The following is a 23,341-nucleotide window of genomic DNA, read 5'->3' as shown; positions in this document are numbered from 1 at the left end:
ATGCCGTTTACGTTTTTCTATCATCCTCACTCTGGGTGGACTCAATTCAGAAATGTCAGTGCTGTAACAGGTCGGCAGATGGAATGGCTGCAAGGCAAAGCAGATTAAGACTGAGTATTTCTTGCCCATTTTTTCTAGGCATTCTTTCCTTACTGCTGTCTGTTTCCACTACGTGTTCATTCTGACACTTGTAGAAACCTCACCACTCAGAGACTAGAGTTTTCACTGAGATGTGAGGAAAAAAAACCAAACCACTTTGTATTGAGGATGTTTTTTCATTTTGTATTTCTGTGATGTTATTATAGCTGATGTTACAAAAATTGATTAACTGGCATTAGAAATTCTCATTCAGATGAACATTGGAGAGCATCTGAGTTGCAAGGTTTGCTGATGGTGTAAACTTATTTGGGATTGTGGGGGAAACTGAAAGAATTGCAGAGAGATTTTAGGAGATGGAGGTAATACCATACAGAGAAGCCACCACCACATGGTGGCTCATGATTGTGTCAAATGTCTGGAGGTGGGGAAATAGGTGGGGTATACTTGGGGATCACTTATGTTACTGCCTGGGCATTTACTTTTGGCCACTGCTGGAAGTGACAGTCTGAGCTCACTGGATTCCTTTCAGAGGCAGTGCAGTCCTCTTATGTTCCTATAAGCTTCTGAAAAGGCAGTGTGTTTAAGAAGCCAGTAAAGCTGTTTCAAACAGGACAAAGAACTAAGCAAAGGTAAAACATGAAAGAAAATAAAAACAAACAAGCCACCCATGCCTAAATTGTACTTGGGAAGAAGTAACTATAATATGGACAATTTATGGATATATTTATTATTAGGAAGTCTTCAGCTGTCTCACTTTGGTGGCTTACACTCTGATTTATAAAGAAAGATGGTAGCCTCCTTGTGAGAAATGTTTTCAGATCACAGGGCAGAAAAATCTTTAGTTTGGCTGCATGTACAAAGCGAACTTCAGCACAAATTCCACAAGATGAGATTAAAATCATACATTTACAATTGCTGTCTATTAGAAACCTTTGGATAAACAAACTCTGTTACAAAAATGATTTGTTTTTCCTGGAAAGAGATGGTCATTAATGTTTGGCTTATCATGGTCACTAAACTCTAAACACAGTTCCCTGTCACTAGAGTATCTGAGGAATTGCTGGTAGATAGTATTGATCTTTATTGATTTTATTGAAATATGTTGAAATGCAATTCCACATAGGTAATCATTAGTTCTCCTTTTGTCCACGAGATATCTTGCATGTAGAAGCCAGTCTTAGAGGTAACCCTGCAGTTGTTATGGTTTTAGCATGTATTTCAGTTTGTTCAGGATTGTTGAATGTCTCATTGTTTTCATTAATTTGTAGGTGTTTTGCTTTAAAAGCAAATAATTTTTTTTGGAAAGAATTGTGCAGCCGTCAGCTCCTCTGTGTGTAATTGGTACCTTGTTTGATGTCGTCGTTGGTGACAAGAAATCTACCATCTCAAATTAGGCTTTTTCTTATACAGAAGACTCCTTGTGTTTTTTTGGTAGTTACAGCTAATTTATCCTTTCTGAGGCAGCAGTTGTATCACTTGGACTCATTTTACTCTACTTATCCCTCATATACTTTCGTCTACCTCATTTTGAACTACAAATTTTTAAACTAAAAGCTGTCTACTAAAGTCATGATCACCACCAGTAAAGAGTATTAAGCCTACCCTAAAATTTATTTTACTATAATGTAATCTACCTTTCCTCTCACATTTACAGTTTAAGCCAATAGAATTTGGATGGAGAGAACGTAAGATTTGAACTCAGTCAGTTCTGTCATTTTCTTCCATCTAGGCTTTGCACATTTTGGTTGAAAGCTTGATAAGCTTTAATGTGATATTTCTATTATTTTTCATATCTGAAATGTGCTATGGAACTTGAATTTTGATACCATAGTAATGAATATTCTGTGAGTACCTAAAAGATTTATAGGAATTTCATATGTATCTTTCAACTTACTTGCACTGGGGAATAGGGTTAAATTTGATGCTCTTCTTCTATACAATGTTATTTTTGCATTATTGATCTACTATATGGAATACTGTAATCATATTTGAAGTCTTGATTTCCAGCAGTTTATGTGACTTTTTTTTGAATCAAACTGCAAAATAAATGGACACAAAGTGCAACAGGCTTTATGTGAAGAATGTCTAGAAAGAGCATTATCCTTTTATGAAAAACAACAGCGGTAGCAAAATACTGATGCAAATGAAACACTTAAGACAAGTTTAGTAATCAGGGCTTTTTAAACAAGGACTCCATGCTTTTTTAAAGACAAAACTAACAAAACATAAATCTAATTAAAAAAACATGTCCCCTCATCCTCCCTTATACCTTACGCTTTGGAAAAAAACCTCACCAACTTTTTTTAGTGTGTTCAAAACTCAGACTACTTTTTGAAAATCCTTTAATACTTTAAAAAAAAAAAAATCTTTGAACTGATAAAACAATACGGTTAGTCATCTTCTATGTGAAAAGGATGTCTTTTAAGAAATAAAAAGAAGAATTTCAAGGTTTCCATAAAGTTGCAAGTTGTAGAACTCCACATGCTCTACAATGTGCCTGAATGAAATTGAAATCTCTTTTTATGTGTAATCTGATTTAAAAAAATAAAAGAGAGACAATAAATAGATTGTAATTGTTAAATGAAATAAATTATACAGTTTCTAGTATTTTACCCAGGTATTGAGGTGCAATACAGGATCACAGTTTTTTTCCCTTGTATGTTTTTTAAGTACACAATTATCCTGTTATTTTGTATAAAGCAGTTATAAAGTTGCATGGTTCTGTGGGTAGTATGAGATAATGATCATGAGTAATAAGGCATAAATTGTGACCAAAGAAGAGCAATGTGCTTTAATGAAAGCATCTTTGTTGATGTTGTATTGAATTATTCTGGGGGGTCTTATTACGGGATTTTGAAGTAGAAAAAAATGGTAACCTGCCTTTTAAGCATTTACCAGCCTTGAAAACATTTTTCTCTCCGATGAGTTAAGTGTTAAGTGACAGCAAGTGTTGGATGTTTATGCTCTCCTCCGTCAACAGTTGCCTATTTCAGAGGTCAGAGGGAAAAGTAGGTTAGTATTGGTGAATACTTTTAACAGTACATAGCAGTGCTTATCATTCAAACACGGTGGTGAAGGTTTTCTTCACACACTGCCTGATCTCCTTAATGCAGGTGGAAACTTGCCAGCCTGTCCATAGCAGAAGGAGCGAGGCTTTGCTGCTGTGCTCACAGTGGTATTTCAGAGCATGGGGGCCTGAACTCTTCAAGTCTGGTTACCAGACAAGGAAATAAAGTCAGCGTTTGGGCTGGATGTTCTGGGGTTTCCTCGGAGTATAATTTTGCAATTACTAAAACTTTCTTTCTGGGTCTTTAAAAGGAGAAAAAGTCCATTGGCATAGAAACCTATAGCCTGATTGGCTGAATTAGCAAAGTTATATCCACTGAGAAGAGTGGTTGAGGAGCTGTTTCATTTTTACTGTACAAATACTGCTGTCTCTTGTGCGCAAGCATTTGTACCTCTTCCATCTACAGAAAAGGTACAGGATAAAGAGTAGTTTCAGAGGAAGGTGTTCTACTGGAGTCTATCAAGGCCGAGAACTATGATTTCTCTTTCTAATGGAACAAAACAAGTGATATGTTTCTTCTACCTAAAGTTTATGAAGTGCTTATCCGTCCATATTATAGCATGTTCTTATTTGCCTTTTGGAAGCTTTTTTAATATCTGAAGCTTAGCCTTTAGGTCATAGCTTTTATAAATTTAGCATAAGCCTTTAATCTCTCTTAAATGATTTTTGTGTGTAACTTATTCTCATAATTGTTACTAATAAAGCTACCACATACCAGGGAACAGTGCGTTCTTGTAGTATTAGAATTCTTTATCTTATTTGTTTATTTATCTATTAGCAGAAAAAAATATTCCCTTTCTCTTACTTACCCAAAAAAGACCTTCCTAGACAATATAACAGAGCGAGAGTAATGCAGAAAAAGAATAAAAAGAATATTCAGATTTGGCTAACAACATCTTGATCAGAAAAGCAGTATTTTTTTTAGGGAAAAGGATGCTAATTTTTTCCTTTTTTTCTTTTTTTTTGGGGGGGGTACCTGGGGTTAAGATACGATAAGAATTATGCTAAAGCAGTAAAAAAAATAGTTTTTTAAACATTGGGTTTTATCACCCATATAAAAATCAGTAATATAACTTGGCCATCTGGGGCTTGTATGGTATGTACTTATGCCTTAATAACAGAAGATGTCTGCTGAACCAATTTGCTCAGCAGTTTAAAGAGCTGCATATATTGTGAACTGATGGATATTCTCTGCTGCCTCCAAGCTTTTTGCATATTGTATGTATTACTAATTATAGCAAAATTACTTTTTCCTTAGTAATTTTGCAGTATGGTATTTTTACAAAAAAAATAAATGTAATCAAACTTTATAACTCTACTTTCTTCTCACCTTTTGTGATTTTCCTCCTACTTTCAGGTTGCTACTTCCAATACAGTTGTTTTAGCAATGAGAATAAAATTCGATGACTGTTTCTCAAGTATTTTTTCGTCCCTCAGAGGAAAAAAGCTCTGACACATGAGCCAAGTGGCTTCCTTTCCCAAGAGACAAAGAGTAATTTTCCTCGTTCCTGTGTTCTCTGATTTGAGGTTCTAGCAAAAAGTTGTGCCAATGCACAGAGGTGCTGAGAGTTCAGTACCTGTTTATTAGTCAGCAGAACAGGATATGAAGATGGGGAACATCCTTTACTATTTTGCGTGTTTCTGAAAAAAAAAACAAACAACAAACCAGGAAAGTTTGTTTTCCCAGTAATCCTTAAATCTTTCAATTTTCATAGGATTGTAGAATGACTTAGGTTGGAAGGGACCTTAAGGATCACCTAGTTCCAGTCCCCTGCCGTGGGCAGGGACACCTTCCACTAGTCCACATTGCTCCAAGCTGCATCCAACCTGGCCTTGAAGACAACCATAGCTTCTCTGGATGACCTGTTCCAGTGCCTCAGCACTCTCATAGTGAAGAATTTCTTCCTACTGTCTAATCTACACCTACTCTCTTTCTGTTTGAAGTCATTCTCCCTTGTTCTGTCACGACATGCCCTTGTAAAAAGTCTCTTTCCCTCTTCCTTTAAGCCTCCCTTCAGGTACTGAAAGGCCACAATTAGGTCACCCCAAAGCCTTCTCTTTTCCAGGCGGAACAGTCCCAGTTCTCTCAGGCTTTCCTCATAGGAGAGGTGCTCCATCCCTCTAATCAGCTTGGTGGTCTTCCTCTGAACTTACTCCAACAGGTCGGTACCCTTCCTGTGCTGGGGCCCCCAGAGCTGGATGCAGCACTCCAGGTGGGGTCTCATGAGAACAGAACAGAGCAGGAGAATCACCTCCCTTGACCCACTGACTGTGCTACTTTTGATGCAGCCCAGGATATGGTTGCCCCTCTGGTTGCAAGTGCACATTGCCAGCTCATGTCCAATTTTGCAACAACCCACTTTCTCACACTGTCTGTACTTATTTTTCTTCAGTTTAGATGATGCAGATGAATTGTTTTCCATTCTGAAGTGGAGATTGGTGATTGGTTGGATTTTTTTCCCTTCACATTGTATTTTTAGGGGGATTGGGGCAGAGAGGAGTAGTCAGCATTTCACACCTGCATCTGTAGAAGAAAGCATTGAGCAAGACCTGGGGCCCCAGAGGGTGTCTTAGAGCAACCAATTACATGACTATAAGGGAATCACAACTGATGAACACTAGACAAACACGTTACATCAGAAGTTGCCAGGTGAAGACAACTAGTGCAACTAATATGAAGGCCATTAAAGGAAAGACAGTTAAACAGTTATAAGGTCATGACTGACATCAGTCTGTGCACTGCATAATGGTCAATTACTGACTGCTTAAATCACCTTATTATAGTGAGACTTCTTCCTGTAATCCAAAGATGGAAATGACTGCTTTCTTCCCCCCCATCTTAAGTTTTATCTTTGCTTTCAAGAAACCAGGATTGTTTCCATATTTTATAATCCCAAGTAGCGCATATAGTGCATATACTACACCAAATTTGGTGTCCTTCATACCACTGTAGAGTAGGACGAATGACCTTTCTGAAGAAGTTAAAATCAGTCTGTCAACCCTTCACTTCTGAGCTCAAATCCACGTTTCTAGTGTTGGCATGCATTAAAGGGGAGGTGCCATGAAGCTGTTGAAACCTGATTTTTCCTAGAGAGCTTTTATTACAAGATAGTAGAGGTAGTATTTCAACCTGCCTTTTTTTTATGAACTGTTTTTGCTAAATGCTAGAATATGTGCTCAAGCCATTAATTCTGACTTTATTCTTTGTCTTCCTACTTTATTCATATCTCACACCAGCAAAAGGTACTGAAATAACTATGGAAAAACTGCTGGTTTAGGTGTTATGTAGCACAACAGGCTGATCGGAAACTTCTTTAGTTCTTCCAAATATTATTTGGTTCATACAATATGAAGATACAAATACTTGCTTTGCCAAGCAATATCAATGACTGCTCACAAAATTTAGATGTGTTGAGAAGCAATATTTTTACCTATGACACCTCCTTTCTGTTGCTGATATGGCAAAAATATTCTGGTGGGTTAGCCATTTTCTACAAGGTGGAAAAGACATATAAAGCTGTTCCTCTACTGCAAAAAGAAGGAATAAGTAGTTGACAGGGACAGAGCACAGTTGTTTCTCACACCCTTTTAAAAATTACACTCAGATGATGTTAAGTGTACAGTTTATTGCCATGCATCTAAGAAGTGATATTCAGAACCTGTTGGTATAAACTGATGTAATGCTGCTGCTGCTGTTCTGTTCCCTTACAGTAGCAAAACAAGTTTTTTCCTCACAAAGAGCTTAAAAAACCATGCGATAAATATCAAGTTATCATTGTGAAGCTTCATGCAGATCTGAAGTAAATAGCCTAAATAAGGACCATGGTTTGCATGGGAAATTAAAAGCAAAATGTTCGTCCAAATACTTCTAAAAAATATTCAACAGAAATAATAGGTACCACTAGTGGAGTCTTACCTAAATTTTTAAACCAAATTGATACTGTTCAGCAGTAATTTGTTACTAGAAATTTTATTTTAAAATAAATTACAATAAAATAATAAATAATTTACTATACATCACAGTGTTGAAGTGTTGAGGCAAATAACCTTAAATTCATTGCAAACCTTGTAATGAGAATGTAGTAAGGGGGGGGATGACTATGGAGAAAAAAACAAAGATAGATGCAAGAGAAATATAAATTATGTTTCATAGTTTTACTTGCTCTACTGCAGGTAGAATTCACTGTTCAGAAATCACAAGTAAATAGTCCTTCCTTCAAGTGAAAATCTCTTGTTTGGAAAGTTACTATCTGCCAATTCTTTGTAAAAATTGCCAATTAGTGTTGCATCTGGATACTTGTATAGCTGCACAGGACACTCAGGAAATTGCCATTTTTTAGAAAGCTTTTGTGGCAATGACACTGAGACATACATACAGTCTAAAACTGTCTACACAGCGAAGTGAATTCAGGATAAAATTTTTACTTCATCTTTGGATAACATCTAAGTCTTTTTGCATTCAACTGACCTTAGAACCTCTGCTCTCGGAGCAGGCTGCCCTTTGTGCTGTGGGTGGATACTAGTGCCAATAACCAGATTTTTTTTATTATTATTATTTAAATGCATGCTGCTAGATGCATTTTTAATTAACTGTGTTTCAAATGCAGCTTCATTCCACTTTTTTTTTTTTTACTTTTTTTTTTCATTTTTGGAAAATAGCATATTAATGGAAGGTCATGTTCTTTGCCCTCTGAGTAGTAGACTTTTTGTTTTAAGTGCAAGCTGAATTGGTTAAACTTTGAAAATAGGTCAGTGGCTAGGCTAGTAGAGTTTGTTTAAAGACCAAGAAGCACTTTATCAGGACTCATTAGACATTGTGGTTATGAGGTCTCACTGTTAAAACAAACTTGAGAGTTTCAAGCAGTCATATGCTACTCCACCGTTTTAAATGTTGCATATTTATATCATTAAAGAAACTTTGATTAAAACAACAGTAATATAAGTTGCTAGAGGCCAAAAAACTTGGTCATTTTCTATATGATTCAGTTTTGTTCGTTATAAGGGGCCAAATGCAAGTAATTTCTCTTGTAAACAACTATTATATTGTTAGTTTTTGGTGTGTTATAATAATCAACATGCAAATCTTTGCATGATCAAACCTAATGAGAGGTTTTAATTTAAATAAAGAAAACTATATAAATAGCAAGCAATTTGAATATAGTCCATGATCTAAAACAAGCTGTCCCTTACTTGTTTTATCATGAAAGCTCTTTAGCACTTGTATGCATTTACACAGTGTGTTGGTCCTGCTTTCCACACAGTGTGTAGCTTCCAGCACTGTTGTGTTTTTGTTTTCTCTTTGTTTTATTGTACCAGGTAATAACCATTTGTTTGACTAATTTAAAGAAACAAAAGAGAGTCAAGAATTATACTTACAATTAGAGGTGCAGGTGCAAAAAATAATCTCCTCTGCGATATAGTTTCGAGGAATGAAAGTTAAGGAATCCAGCATCTAAATATGTAGCCAGTGCAAGATATGCAGCTTGTTCCAGTGGGGTGCATGCAGAGCAGCAGAGACAGTCTCTCTGGGAATGACCGCACGCCACTCTGCCTGTTCAGGTGAGCAGCACTGGGACAGGCTCCTATAACACGACAATAAAGGGTATGCTATTGACTCCTTAATTTTACCTGTACAAGCCGAGCCATTTGCAGTTGTCTATTTGAAAGTAACCATTCATTGATTGTGAAATACACGCAAAATACCCGTGGTTTCTAATTAGTCTTCAGTGCAGGTTGTTTATTAGAAAAGCCCCTTTGCCTTCGTTGAAATGACAGTTTAGATTTCAATAGAGAATAAAGCTTGCAACCTACTTCTGTCAATAATGTTCGCTTCCTTCAAATCAACTTTTCTGATTAGTGACATCAATTGCTAATTCATTTTCCATCTGGGTGCTTGTATAGCTGCATAGGACACTCAAGAAATCACCCTTTTTTAGAGAGGTTTTTGTGGAGATGGTAGTGACACAAATGTACAGTCTAAAACTGTGTCCACTTTTTTGAGATGTGAATCCAGGATAAAGTTTTTATTTCATCCACAGATACCATCTAAGTCTCTTTGTATTCTGCTGACCCTAGAACCTCTGCCCTTGGAGCGGGCTGCCCTTCATGGTGGAGGTGGTACTATTGCCACTCCCTGTACCTGTGCTGGAGCACTGCTGACCTTACGAGGGCTGGCTGCAGGGACATGCGGTCCCAATATAATGCTGATGCAGAGAGACTGCTGTTTTTTGTGTAGTTATATGTGGGACTTTAATTTCAACTAGATGTTTTGTGTCCAGCAGAGAAGTCACAAACTCTTACTGTCCACATGTGCCACTTAAGTGCTGGGAACAGATCAAGACACTGGCTCCAATGAGCAGATTTTTAGTTGTTTGTATTTCAGATGTTTTGTCACTCCTGTTAATATTTAGTAGCTTCCTTCAAAAGCCTCTCTGTGGTGAATAGTACCTTATTTGGGTTTGTGCGTCCTCAAAAGATATAATGATGTTAGTCCTTGGAAGGTTTATTTTTTATTTCATGTTCATAAATAATTGAAAACATCAAAGTCTTTTTATGGCTTTTCATTTTGTTGGCAGTCAAAATACCACAGGAAGGCCAAAACTTGTATTGTTTTGGCTCTGCAGACATCTTCTTGAAAGATTTGAGCAGAATGTGTAAACATCATTTCCAGCTTTTTACATTGGTCACTAAAGCATTCTCAAATGCAGGTCAGAAATCTAGTCCTGTAAGACAAAGCCCACAATTTTATAATGGAATGATGGTCAGGGGCTTCTGTTAAAATGTTTTAATAACTTTGCAATTCACAGCAGTAAATCAGTTCTCTTGCATTTGAGTCACAGTGATTGATCATGTGTATGTAACTGGTCCACTGACATATAAAAGAATGCATTCACTTTAGACAGCATCTACGTCCTAGTTAAGACAGTGCAGTTAAACAAAAGTGTAGTTCTTCAGAATTGTAATGTGACTGCAGCAGTTTCCTTACCAGGCCCTGTTCATTGTGCATATTGATGGCTTTCTACATTCTACAGCTTCTCACACTGCAAAGAAGAATATGCAAAATTTGTGAAAATTTTGGGGAATATAGTTTTAGAGGAAAGGGGAGCATGTGCTCATACATCCTTGAGTTCTCTCATTAATTTTAAACTTTTTAAAGGAAAAAACTATGAGAGTGGAAAATTGTCTCACAATTTTCTTAGGCATAAAAAAGCACCAAACTTTAAAGGTTTTTTTCCTAGTTTTATTGTTGTTGTGTGGATTTTTTGTTTTGTTTTCAGTTGGGGTTTTATTTAGTCCTTTAATCACCTGGAAGTCCTTCAGTGAGGTCTAAACATATGCAAGGAGTAATTTAGGGGAAAAGCTAATTATCTGATTACCCACCTTACTGTCTTGGCAGGGCCGGGCTAGTACCCTGTCATAGGTGCAGAGCTGGAAATGATGAATGATGTAACAAATAGATCACTTTGTCTAAATAAGTTTTGGAAAGAGCTTATGATAAAGGTCCTGGTTCTTGCAGACTTTGAGGAAAAAAAAAAGAGTGTGTCCCATAAAAGACCCCAGGTAACTGTATGGATTCTCTTCTACATTTTTCCTATTTTATTTAAATTTACTATTGTCTTCAGGAAGCATTAAATTTTGAAAGTTTGTACTGCATAATACATAGACACAGCAAAGCTGTAAACTTGAAATACTGGTTTAAAATACTAACATATTCATATAAATACTGTCTTCATCAGTAAAATATTTTTTTTTCAAAACAGGTACATTTTGACGTGTGTTTCAGTAGTAACAGGGGCAGGTTAGGCAGTTTATTTTCTCTCTGTACCTACCCCTGAGCTGCTTCAACCGTGGTGGAAGTTTCCCATCCCTTTTTGCTTTGAGGAAGCAAAGAAAACCAATCAACCAGACACTAACAACAAAGTATAACCAACACACAAAAACCCCCAAACAAACTCAAACCACCAGAGCCAACAACCCTATATTTGTCAAATTTTCAGTTTGAGCCACTGTTTCAGTTTCAGTTGTAGCACTTCCTGGGAATTTGAAGGAACCATGAAAGAATGATTCCATTAAAAAATTCTTTCAAGAAGGCCTACTAAGGATTAATTGGGAGAAAACAAGATTGTTTTCAAAAAAACAAATAAGTTTTTCAGTGCCATATAGCCACTTGGCCTGGAACCCAGCTCTCTTGCTGTTCTGCCCATCAGCAGTGTTTAAAAATGCAGCATTTAAAAATGCAGCTTTGGGACAGATCCTCAAACAAGCTTTGTAGCACTCTGGCCTTCTTGTTTAGTGAAATAGAAACAAGGAATTAATAGGAATAGTAGCTGTTGATGGGGTGGTGGATGTTTCCTGTTCTGCACATGCTCTTAACCCAAGAGCATGTACTTCATGTTAGAAGTGTTGGCTTTGTCAACTGCCTGCCGATGTGTGTGCCAGGCTGCTGGCCAGACAGACTGCCTGCTCACGTGTGGTGCTCTTCCACATCGTTAACCTCTGTTGTTAATTTTGGCATGTGATTTTTGTGTGAAGTCCTACATCAGTGAAACAAGAAGGAAAATAAAATAGCATTTGAACAATATTGTTTTGAGTAAAATGCCGATGCATAAAGCTGACATCATTAAACAACATTGAATAAAAGATCTGAATCCCGAAGTCAGCTGAAAATCAAAAAATCTGCAAAATAGCTGCAAATGAAGTATCTGAGCAAAAACCATTGCAGTGGTTGCAAGAGAAGCTATTGCTGGATGGGGATGGTGTGCAACAGGCTCTTTTGTAACTGTTTTAAAAGTGTGCTTTAGAGAGCAGCAAAGCTGTATTTTAAATAAGGAACACTCAATTTTCACTACTTCAATGCTTCAATGTCTGATTATCTTTTGTGTTTTCTTTTTTTTTTAAGATCTTGATGGTTATGGCAAAATCTTTCTTCAGCTTATGGTATAATGGACTACCAGTTGGATGATTTACAGTCGTCTGAAACATGATATATGCTTCTCCTCTTCCGTGTCCATGGTGAGTTTTGTTTATGTACATACCTATTAAGTACTTCAGAGAAGGAAGTAAATGTTTTTTAGTGACCACATTAAATGTTGTTTCCATTGTTTTCATGTGGATTATCCTAGAGTTGTCAATTTACTGAATACATAAGCCCCACTCTTTTTTGTAAGCTGTTTGAGAATGTTTTAAAAACTTAAGTTCAAAAAATAACCATACAGAATTTTTCTCTCTTTTGGAAGATTTTTGAGCTGTGCAAAGATCCCAATACACAGTTTGAAACGTTATCTTTCCCTTCAGCTTCAAAGCATCTTCACCTTCATGTGGTGTGTCTTAGTTCAAATTAGATTTCAAGCAATTGTTCTTTTTTAGTAAGCCACATACCACAATGTATTTAAGAACAAAACAACTGTAACCATGTTACAAATATAATACAAAACACAGAGGAAAAATAATTGGAGAAAATATTTGGAAAGAGTTTTTCAGTTTTATTTTTGCACTGCATCTCTGTTTTGTGCCTACAATTAATCTGATTTTAGTATCTGTGAACAATGTTAAATATCGTATAAACAATAATTTTGAAAGCAAGGCTGCTCATACTATAACTGAACTATCACTTCTGATTTACAGTGTCCAGACACACAATAATGAAATCCAAAGCACTAGTTGTTCATTTGGCTAAACACATTGACCGACCAAATTTGGATCTTAAAATGTTCCACTGGCTACTCTTTACTACACCAGAAATAACAGCCCTCTCCAAAGAGGGCAGAGTTTCCTCTCCAAATATCAGGTTAAGTATTTGAGGTTAAAATCCCCATGGTTTCACTCTTCTCCTTTATAAGTGTTTAGATTTGCCTCTTACACTACAGTTTGTGAATGATACTGAATTTTATGGAATAGTTGCATTAGTCAAAGCCGTTTTTGTTATATGCTTAAGTACTGTAATGAACAAAGATCGAAGCAATGAAGTTTCTAGAGGTGTGTTTACACTTAGATAATAGAAAGGTGTGTTTAAATATTCCATATAAATGGATAGAGGTGTTTACCAGCAAAACTGGTTACTGTTATTTTTGGTGAAAATGGGTATTTACAGATTGAAATGGACAGTCATATAGCTCTCCTGTGGAGGGCATCTTCTGTCTGCTTCTCTTTTACCAATTTCAGCTGGCTTTGCATTTCAAATTATATGTCTCCCAGGTACTAACCACACAACTCTGAAACTAGGGAGCCAGATAAATAGCAAAGAAAGCATCGTCTCACTTGTTTCCACCTGCAAATCATTGAGGAAAAAAAACTGATGTTGTTTGATGCGTTATCTAGCACCTGTTGATTCTGCAAGGCGTTTCCCTGGGTATTCATTGAGTTCTGCATTGTTCCCTAACCAGGCTTTTTTTTTTTTGCCAAATTAGCAGATTTGCTCCAAAGACTTGACCTTTTCTTTTCTCTTCTTCCTTATCAGCGAGTGCCATACATTTCTGAGCCTGTTTTTTGCATCCTGAATATGCATTGTTTCATGATGAAATAAGGACTTTGTGACAGGTCTGGTGGAAGAATTAACTTCTTTAGACAGAGAAAACTGTCTATCCCATATGTGTAAATACTGCAGGATTTTGTCTCCTTTTGCAGAGATCTACTACACCACATTTTACTGCATTTATTCTCTGTGTTTGCCACCAGGAGAACAAAATCCAGTGCAGTCCACAGCAATTCCTTTGTGGCCAAACTGAAAAAAAAAAAGTGTGATGAGATCTTAAATTGTTTAAGAAATGTCATTTTACATTGGCCTGAAAATTAAAAAAAACACTGCTTTGTCAGTCTTATTTGTTAGAATTGTTCCTCTTTGCAGTCAAAATATTCAAGCAACGAGGATGTGCCTGTGAAAGGGCATCCTCATCCACTCCCCTTGCTGTTGTATCCACTCAAGGCTCATGTAGGCTCTCAAATGTCTGGTGAGTTACTCCACTGCTTCTTTTTAACCAGATAAAGCTAAGGTGGACATCAGGAAGTAAACTGAATGACACCACATGTAATGTGAAACCTAGAGGATTTTCTGCCTTTACTACAGTAGATTGCAGAATGATATCTAGAGGCTAAGTAAGCTTTACTCATCAAATTCAAACCCTACAAGAGAAGAAACAATATTCAAAATACTAATACACATTTAGAATCTATAAAATAATAATGATAATAATATTTCTAGTTTATTCTCAAATCCTATACCCCATTAGACCAGAAAAACCTACTACAGAAAGGTATGCTAAGATGATGAAATGGACATGGTGGTATTTGAGAAGAACTTACGTGAAAAGGCAATAAAATCTCTACAAGGAAGGAATACTCTAAATGCAAAACTGTACATCAGCACAGTTGAGTGCCTTCTGTATTTTCATTCTACTTCATATAGACAACCACTTGAAGAAACAACTCAGCAATTGTGAGATAAGATTACAGTTCTACTACCTGACTTTAAAAAAAAGGAAAAAAAAGAAAAAAAGGCATTGAGAAGAAAACATGGAGAAAGCCTAGCCCTATATCTCAGCTTCTCAGTTCAAAACAAGCTGTCAAAAACCATGTACTGAAACCTCCTGTACTAACACTAAACAGCGTAAGCTTGCATTTTGGATATTTCTGCTTCTGAACTGTTGTTTCAGCCTCTCTGTGCTGAAGGCTCCTCACAGTTTACAGATAGCGGTGCAACTGAAGTGCTCCATTTTAACTGTAAATAATCATTAAAATTTTTAAACCAATCAATTTTTGTTATTTCCATTGCTTTCTGCCTGTTGTGGAAATTCAGAGTTCTCTAGACAGCCGCTGAGTTTTCTTAGAGTGTTGCTCCATCAGAGTTCACACAGGTGCATTCAGTGAACCTGGGTCCATCTGACCACACCACTTGCTAGTTGAGCTATTTGAACACATCATGGGCTTTGTTTGGATGACAGAATAAATGGCATAGCAGATACAGTGAAAGAATCAAAATGAAGCATATATTATTTATGAAAGTAATCACAATCCTACTGAGATATATCCTGAACTGAGGTGCTTGCAGCTAATAGATAGAAACAAAGAAGTAACTGTTAATATTTGTCTTGAAAACTTCTGATTTAGGTGAATTTAAACTAGTTTTTTAATGTTGCTTCAGTACATTCAAATAAAGTAAGAACTCCCCTTTGCCCTTTTACTTTCATTTCCCTGAGCCTTTGCGTACTTCATTTTCAAGCTGATATTGTGATCCAGAAGGACTGCACTGTGTCAAGAGTCTTGAATAAATTATGTCACAGAAGCTTTGAAAGCTACAGAGAAACTAGCCTCAAAGTTAGGCCCAGTAACTGAAGAGGCATTGCTGCTGATGTGCTTTTTTCTAGTGATTTTCTATTAGTAGAGAATCTTGATTAATGATTCTCTATCAGCATGTCCTGATTAATGTGCTAGTCAATGGATTGTTACATCATTTTATTTCCTCTTAAAGACCATCCTTCTAATGTGAGTGTGATAGGTATTGGCTTTAAATGAAGTGCTGCAAACAATTTCTTTATCTGAATGGAGAAAATATTTTCACTTTCTAAAGGTTTGAATTCATAAACTATTTCTACCAAGTAACTACCTCTATGAGCTTTTTGCATCTAAAAAAAAATAGTAACTTTGTAAAGCTGCTTGGAATGAGAAGAGGCTCTGTGGTAATGTTACTATTGTGTTTAAATTCTATGCTCTTTAACTGCAGCAGGCTCTTAAAAAAAATACTGGGTTTAAAGATCCAGCAAACTTGCTTGAAAATAATTTCAGTGAATTAATATTTAATTTTTAGCTTTTCTGCTATGCTGCTGTAAAAAAGCAATGGCAGCCATTTTCTACAAAAGACTAAGGGCTTGCCAGTTTTTTTAGGGTAAGAAAAAAAAGCCACAAGTAAACACTAGTAAACTGATTATTTTTTGTAATTAGAATATTAATCTATATTTTTTTCTCATTAACAATTAATGACATAAGAATATATTAATTGCTTCCAATCTGCTTGTTTGATTTTTTTTTCTGTTCTCCTGCTATGAGGATAAACCTGCTATGAGGATAATCCTGCTATTCCAATGGATAACCAAGATATAGTACTATCCAACCCACTATCAGTTTGATAGGGGCGGATCCTGGAAAGCTGGAAGTGTTTAAATGGTGTGTGATCTAGGAGAGCTGTATCGGTGATGAATTACCTGTGGTGCCCAAGCAGCACTGGCTTCTTCCCTTAAAGTTAAACCTTGTTGAGCTGCATGAAATTAGTGGAACTAACTCAGTGAGATATCATTTTGAAGGGAGAGGTGGCTTTATTTTAGAAAATCTGTAACTGAGTTGACTTTACTAGTTTGTTTTCTTACACTAGCGTGCTCACAGCACTGAAATGCATGTTCAGGTGATCTGGCCAGCATTGCCTGTGTGCTGGAGGCCAGGAGATGTCAGCAGCTGCATCCTCGCCACTTCTCTTGGGTTCCTCTTGGGGGCAACAGATGGGTTTTAGGGATTCACCTCAGAATTTTGTTTACTTCAGCTTCTGCAAGTGCTAGGCAAATCGGCTGCCAGGTGTTCTTTCACGTTTCTCAGGGTGGCTGGGCTGGCAGCAGGAGACACATGGCATCACTGCCTGTGATGTTGCCTCTCTTGCTTGCTTACACTTCTGACCTACACAGCTGCCCGGTTTACAGGGTAATCAATTACACAGTTTTAATTCTGGATACCTAGCTTGAGAAAATATGCTAAATGCTTACTAGAAAAAACGAGGACCTAAAAATTACCTAGGATTAATCACCCAACAATGTATCTGAAAGTGGAATTCTGTTTCTTTTAAAAAAACCCTAAATATATCCAGCCTCTGTTTGGTGGACATTAACTGTTGAAGTCAGGTGGTTCTTTCAATATCCCTGAGAAACCTGAGTTTAACTCCCAGGTTTCTCACAGAAATGGTTCAATAGGGACTTTTGGGGGGAAAAAAAAGTATGTTTCTTAAAGCAATTAGCAATTTTTTTCTTTTTTTTTTTTCATATTTAGCAGGCAAACTTTCTTTCTGAATACTTATTATTTTGAAGCTTTGGAAGTTTATATTATATAAATATAGATGTTGGAAATAGTTTTTTTAGATGACTATAATTTTGAAATAAACAAGATGATATTGAGATATTTAATAACTATATGGCCCTGTGGCAGAGGAAAACAAGTCTTTGATAATCATAGTAAATAATAGTTAATAGAAATAGTTTTAAGAAGACTGTATTAATTTTTTTCCAATCATCTAAATAATTAGAATACTTATGAGTATTTGTAAGACCCAGGGACATGTTGGCTCCTCCCACTCCAGGCAGGACCATTGCCCACCCAGATGAGGGCAGATGTGACTTCTGCTGGCTGCCTGTCCCCTCTGCTCCTGGTCCCTACTCGTGCTGGGGTTTATTCTGTGACATGAATCCACCTTGGCACCTGAGAAGGACATGAGGTTTCTGTGGGCTTAAACCTCAAGAGTGTAAACATCTACCCAGCTAGAGACACTGCCATCAGCTGCATCAGCACTCTCCTTATTTACTGTCAGTTGTTGCCTCTTGTGCAATCAGCAGCTCATTGATGAAACTGTTCACAAATGTAGGCTGCTGAAATTTACAATGAGGTAAGAATTAAGTTTTCATTTTATTTTTAATTATTTTCAACATACCAATGTTATAATATAATTTTCCTAATAGCAGAGAATAGTTATAAGGACATGTGCCCAAATTAAGGATAATAATTTTAAGACTTATTTGAAAAGTACGTTCGCAAAGCACAATGTAGAAAACAAATAAGAATCACTGCAGTTCTGTGATTTCCAACTAATCAAATGCATCTGTATTTCCTCTAACTTTGATTATTCACAAGGCCAGCATCAGCAATAGCAAAGTTGTAGAAAAGATGGAGTTTCTGATAAACAATTTATATTTCTCAGCTCAGGGAAACAAAATCTAGGCATTTGAAAAAACTAATCGAGTACTTGAGAAGGAGGAGAATGAGATTCATAAGTTTAATTCATCATCCACAGTTCATCCACAGTTCAATTTTGCATTCATTGCTTTTAGATGAAGTCTATATTAAATCTGAGTAAATTTTTTCAGAAATTTAACTAAGGCTTGGGTTTTGTTTTTCTTTTTCATTTTTTCTTTTATTGTTGTCTATAAAAAATATAGATATTGGTAATTTTTTAGCTTGAATAGAACTATCTAATTGAGATCAGAACTGTTGCTAGAAAACTAGATCAGTGCAGATTTTTACAAGTACATTAGTCATAGTTTCTGATAGAAGAACTGCTGTTTGTAGATAATGTTCATCTTTTCAGACCCTCTGGTTTCAATGAAATGCTGTTTGATATTCTTCTTCTCCAGAAAATTAACAAAGTTGGAGTAAACTAGCATAAAATTCTCAAAACTTTGTATTTTGTGGAGTTGCTTTTGACAAAAGCATCTTTAATATCCTTCTCTGTTAAGTTTTTATCCTGCAGTGAAGTCTTCTCTCAGTGTCTTCTCCAGGCTGAACAGACCAAGTCACCTCAGCCACTCCTCATACAACTTCCCCTCAAGGACCTTCACCATCTTTGTTGCCCTCCTTTGGATGCTCTCTAAGAGCTTAATGTATTTTTTATATTGTGGTGCCCAAAACTGCACACAGTACTCAAGGTGAGGCTGCCCCAGAGCAGAGCGGGACAATCCCCTGTCTTGACCGGTTGGCTTAGTGAGACATAATGTTCATCATTCTAAGAATTAATATATGCTGTTGTATCTTAATTCAATTTCCTGTATGTCATTAACTGATGCTTTTTTAGGTGTGATGTGTGTGTATATATACAAATGTGCACATACATAAAAAGATAAAATTAAAATTTAAATTATACAGGGGCACTTTAAAAAATAAGTTGTTTGGGCAGAGAAAAGAGGAAAGGAGCGAACTTGGAAAGTAATCTCATTTAAAATAAAATTTAAAATTTTCTTCCATTGCATGCTTTATTTGAATTCTGAATCCATTACTGTGCATCTCTTATTACTCAGATCCTTAAAATAAAGACAGGATTCACCTGGTTTTTCTAAGTTGGCAATGGGGAGAGGCAGACAACTTCAGAAGGCAGTTCCTCTCTTACATCTATCTTAGGTACTTATCATAGATGAGGATATATTACCCTCTGGAATTGTCTGTGCATGCAGCATTTTTATTTCCTATTTTAAAAACAAGCCAAGATAACCTCGAAAACCTCAGTGCTTCCTATAGTTCATTTTATTTTGTTGGACCTGCAGCAATTGCATCTCTGGAGTGACCACACTTGTTCAAATGGATTGTACATTTTAAGTACACAAAAGCTGTCTCTCAAGATGATAGAAACTCAATGGTTTGACATTCACAAAAATAACATACTTTATATGTTGCATGCTACTTGATGCCTTTTTTATATATAAACAGAATATTAAATTTATTAAAACTAGGAGTTTTTTTGCAAAAAAAATAAAATTGGGAGAAGCAAGACTTTTTGAATAATTTTCTACTTTTTCTACTTGTTACTGGAAAAGAGTACTTTATAGCAGTAATACCCATTTAACTACTTTGTGCGATGGAATTTCTCTTATACTGAATCCTGTGTCACCTCTCTTCTAGACAATCTTTGCCTTATTATGTTATTGGGAGTTTTTTACTATTTTTTTCTGTTTTGGACAAGCTTGTGCTCCTTGTTGCCTTTCATGTTGCCTATACTAACTGAACTAATAAGAATCTTTGTCTTAATTAGATTCTTTTGCCTTACACAGGATCAACTATAAGAGTACAACAGTGCTTCAACGTAGCATCAAACTAGTGTCTTGCCTATGTTTACTCAATACAGTAGCTTTTAACCAAATAACCTTTGAATTCTGATGTCTTTGCCATGTCCTCTCGTTGGGAAGAGCTTTACTAGTTTAACATGTTTAATCATCTGTGGTAGACAGTCTTCATTTCCTCTCCTAAGTGAAATGGATGTTTTGGTGCTTAGTTAAATAGTCGGTGTTTCGCCACAGCAATGTGGGCATTTTAGTGGTGTGGAAATTATTTCCCATTGGAGAAATATATAGCTCTATTCAGGACTTGATACTTACAGTCCAAGTTTCGTCTTCAACCAAGTGAAGTTAATGGCTTGACTGCATTATACAAGACTTTCTTCTGTAGTCCTAACTAATCAATGCAATGCTTTAAGGCTGGAACGTTTTGAATAAGAGATGACACCAAGGTTTTCGCCATTTGTAATAATAAATCAAACTGTGTCATTTGGGGTTATGATGACCAGATTTCAGCTTGTATTACATCTTGCCTTATAAACTTTTTACTCCATTTCAATTATACAGTCTGCTGTTCTCTAGTTCTTTCTCTAAGCTGTTTTGTTGCTTGGCTCTGCTGTGTTCCCTCCTCCAGGTGACTTTGCTTCAAATGCCTGGAAGAAAATGATTCCACTTAGAAATAGGTAACAGCACAGTAATATAGAAGAGGTTTTAAAATATCACATGGTCACCCCTTTCATGCCTGAAAGATTGTTGATATCTTGTCTCTGCAGTATTAGAAAAAGAAGCTAGCATTGTTTTATATTAGGAAAATCGTTTTATCGCTTGATAGGCTGCCCAGCTACATTGCTATCAAAGAGCAGTTGAAGGCTTTTGAGAATAGAGCATTTGTGGGTGTGATCATACGCCGGGGAGAGGAGGTGAAGGATCTGCCTTAAAGTGATAAATCCTGTGAGAATTGAGGCATGAAACTTTCCAACAAGCGTCTGAAGCAACATTTTAGCACCTACAGCAGGTGATGGCAATGAGTCTGAAAAGCTCTGATTAAATGAATTCAAGTATTGGTGTTAGAAAATCAGGTCTCTCAAGAATAGGGCTAGGTACATGGAAAGTTGTTCTTGCCAAAAGAGGGTTGGAGGTAATTTAAATTGCAGTGCAACTCTACTTTATGTTAACTCCAAGCAAGGTCATAAAATAATCATTCATATGTTCTGAATGTGAGTCAGCTATGGAGCAGGAATACTCATAGATTTCTTTTGTTTGGAAAATTTATACATTAAAGCTGATTCAGGCACAAGCTCACCGTATTTGTTAAAGTTCTAATACAAATTTTTAACACCAGAAGAACTAGAGCCTAAATGAGGAGAAATGATTCACAATAGATTTTTTTTTTTCAATTTGAAATTTGCCAGTTCTCTGTCCTGTGCACAATAAAGATAAACCAGTAAATAGAAACCTTATGGTGTATGTAGAGGACACTGTTTAAATATCTGTGAAGTATATTAACATTGTGAATAAGCAAGACAGGGTATGCTTAAAAACAAAGAAGGTTTTCTCACAAAATGGAGGACTTCTTATCTGTTATATTTGGGTGCAGTCTAGTTGGACAAGACAGACAGATAACCTTTGGCTATTTTTAAAAGGATGTGGCTTTGGGAAGGGGTGATTTAAATTCTGTGTTTAGGATGGGCAAGGTGACTCCACACGGGGTGACATCATCCTGTGCTCCCAGTCTTTTGTGGGTGACACAGATGAAAGCAAGAAGCCTGTAACTGCAGTGCTATCCATGGGAGGGCTGCATGCATCCTCTGCTGTTACATATGTCTATAATCCTGAGCAATTTATAAGATAAGGGCTAATTCATCTGTTCACAGAGAGTCATTGTTAGTTCAGAGGATAAATAATTATCATCACCTTACTGAGTATTATGAGACTGCTAGCACTGACTTCCCCTTCTATTTGGTTAAAGAAAGCTATAAACCTTCCTTGTTAACTGTGTTTTATGCTGTTGCTTTTATACCACGTTTCTGTGAGCCATATAATTGTTGACAGTTTTTGATTATGTTTGACTTTTATTTTTGCTCCCAGTGTTCTGTGCATTTTAGATTGAATTCATGATTATACAGTGTGTGATTACTGATAAGCTCCTGACTATTTGAAGGACTGAAATAAAGCTCTTTTACTTTTCCTCTGTTTTTCCTCCCCCTTTACTTAAATTAGCCAGGTAGGAGAAGAGAGTTAAAACAAGACACCAATATTCATTGAGAAGAAATTTGTCATTGTGTGGTTATTCTACTGCAAAGAATGCTTTAGTTCAAAGGTATGTGATACAACACACTTAAAAAGCTGCCTGTGCTCAGTCTGGACTAAATTATTGGAATAATTAGACACTTCTCAGACTTGAAGAACTATAAAGCTATAATATTTTTTTTTCAAATTCTCTAATTACGTCATAAAATGTAATGTTTCAGTTTCCTGATGTGATGGGTAAAAAATCAACCAAATGGAGAAACGTTTTTATGATGGCGTGATTGGCTATCCCAGCCAGGAACAGCACTGAATCACCAGACTTGAGAAAGGGTTATACCACACTGAAGCTGAACATGCTCTGCCTTTCCCTCTTCCCCTGCTTCTGAGCCTCAGGCAGCACAGAGGTCACTATCTTCCAGGAATATTTTGGCCATCCCTACTCATTCTTAGGAACTATGACTTTCTAGGAAGTTTTTGAAAACTGAGTTTCTTTGTGTGTTTCCCAAACTCATGTTAACTTTTTCCGGCATCCCAAAATAACGTTAGATTCTGAATGCGTTTTTGCCACCCAGTAACTAAATCCATATTGCTTTTCCAATAAATTAATTGTAAAACTATATTGTGGCAAAAGAATTTTGCTTCCAAATATGTGAGCATCTATATGTTGGCTGTAACCCACTTCATTTCTATAGAGATCCAGAGATCATACTCTCCAGAGTACACTGGAATGACGGTGGTGGTTGTTCCCTGGCACAAGCTCAATAGAAAAAGACTGTCGTTGTTTCAGAGGGTCTTGAGGTGAGGAAAATGGAAGGAACAGGCATACAGGGAAACAAAAGACAAAGATAAAACAAGGCTAGCTATCGTGAAAGTGTATCTGCCCGACAGTAGCTGACACTGAGGTTTCAAAGGGAAGCCTCATGACATTTTATGACTTCAGGACTTGTAGCTGTTCATACATGAATAACGCAGTTAAGAAAATTATTAACAAGTTAGAGAAACAGACTTTTCCAGGTTACTTCACTTCTATGATATCCACAGAAAGTCTGTCAGAGCTCTTCTGCAGTCTCCTAAAGTTTGGTAGGTCCCTAAAATCTGGGGAAAACAAGTGTCTCATGGCCTACTGTGATAAGTGGTA

At 36.5% G+C, this 23,341-nt stretch overlaps 1 protein-coding gene across 1 annotated transcript in view; it reads left to right on the top strand.

Moving 5' to 3' along the window:
* The window catches only part of CHRM3 (cholinergic receptor muscarinic 3), a 281,903-nt gene that overhangs the window by 70,821 nt on the left and 187,741 nt on the right, over window positions 1-23,341 (top strand). The window contains exon 2 of the mRNA XM_039388797.1: window positions 12,066-12,178. The gene's annotated coding sequence lies outside the window, so the exon portion shown is untranslated. The remainder of the gene's footprint in view (window positions 1-12,065; window positions 12,179-23,341) is intronic.

The sequence above is a fragment of the Pipra filicauda genome, unplaced genomic scaffold, assembly GCF_003945595.2.
Source record: "Pipra filicauda isolate LSUMZ 115617 unplaced genomic scaffold, ASM394559v2 scaffold122_size2191957_pilon, whole genome shotgun sequence".
In the NCBI taxonomy this organism is placed as follows: domain Eukaryota; kingdom Metazoa; phylum Chordata; class Aves; order Passeriformes; family Pipridae; genus Pipra; species Pipra filicauda.
This window is presented reverse-complemented; position numbering and strand designations above follow the sequence as displayed.